The following is a 1,444-nucleotide window of genomic DNA, read 5'->3' as shown; positions in this document are numbered from 1 at the left end:
GACCCTAAGCACACAGCTAAAATAACGAAGGAGTGGCTTCACAACAACTCTGTGACTGTTCTTGAATGGCCCAGCCAGAGCCCTGACTTAAACCCAATTGAGCATCTCTGGAGAGACCTAAAAATGGCTGTCCACCAACGTTTACCATCCAACCTGACAGAACTGGAGAGGATCTGCAAGGAGGAATGGCAGAGGATCCCCAAATCCAGGTGTGAAAAACTTGTTGCATCTTTCCCAAAAAGACTCATGGCTGTATTAGATCAAAAGGGTGCTTCTACTAAATACTGAGCAAAGGGTCTGAATACTTAGGACCATGTGATATTTCAGTTTTTCTTTTTTAATAAATCTGCAAAAATGTCAACGATTCTGTGTTTTTCTGTCAATATGGGGTGCTGTGTGTACATTGAGGAAAAAAAATTAACTTAAATGATTTTAGCAAATGGCTGCAATATAACAAAGAGTGAAAAATTTAAGGGGGTCTGAATACTTTCCGTACCCACTGTATATATTTTATATATAAGCCATAAGCTGTATTACTTGACATGTATTCTTATTCTGATAAATAAGGCTCGTTGATAGTTAAGTGATGGTATGTGATTTGAAGTAACTTTATTTATAAAACATAAGGTGCAAATCATTCATATATCCATTTGTACGTAAATTGCCCCACTGAACTGAATGGTTCGGTATCATTTAAACAGAAAATTAATGAATATGGCTCATTAGTAAAGTGACAGTATAAAACAAAAGTTTTGGCAGAGACAAATTTTGTGTTTTGCAAAGTTTGCGGCTTCAGTATTTGTGGATTATTTTTCCACGTTTCTATGGTATACTGAAAAACTGATAAGCATATCATAAGTATTAAAGGCTTTTATTGACAAAAAATAGAATAAGTCAATATTTACAGTGTTGACCCTTGTTCTTCATAACCTCTGCAATTGGTTGCTGATGCTGGATATTAGCTTCTGGGCCAAATCCTGACTGATGGCGATCCATTCTTGCCTTATTAGTTCTCGGAGTTGATCACAATTTGTGGGCTTCTGCTTGACCACTCGCCTTTTGAGAACTGACCACAGGTTCTTTATGGGATTGAGATCCGGGGAGTTGCCTGGCCACGGATCCAAAATTTCAATGTAATGATCTTCGAGCCACTTCTTTATCACTCTTTCTTTGTGACATGGTGCTCCATCATGCTGGAAAATGCATGGATCATCACCAAACTGCTCATGGATCGCTGGAAGAAGTCACTCTTGCAGGACGTTTTGATACCATTCTTTATTCCTGGCAGTGTTTTTGGGTAGAATTATGAGAGAGCCCACTCCCTTGGTTGAAAAGCAACCCCACACATGGATGGTCTCAGGATGCTTCACTGTTGGCATCATGGTAGCGTTCACCTTTTCTTCTCCGAACAATCGATTTTCCAGATGTCCCAAACAGTCGGAAG

This window comes from Sinocyclocheilus anshuiensis, unplaced genomic scaffold (assembly GCF_001515605.1).
Source record: "Sinocyclocheilus anshuiensis isolate Anshui unplaced genomic scaffold, SAMN03320099.WGS_v1.1 scaffold1486, whole genome shotgun sequence".
NCBI lineage: Eukaryota > Metazoa > Chordata > Actinopteri > Cypriniformes > Cyprinidae > Sinocyclocheilus > Sinocyclocheilus anshuiensis.
This window is presented reverse-complemented; position numbering follows the sequence as displayed.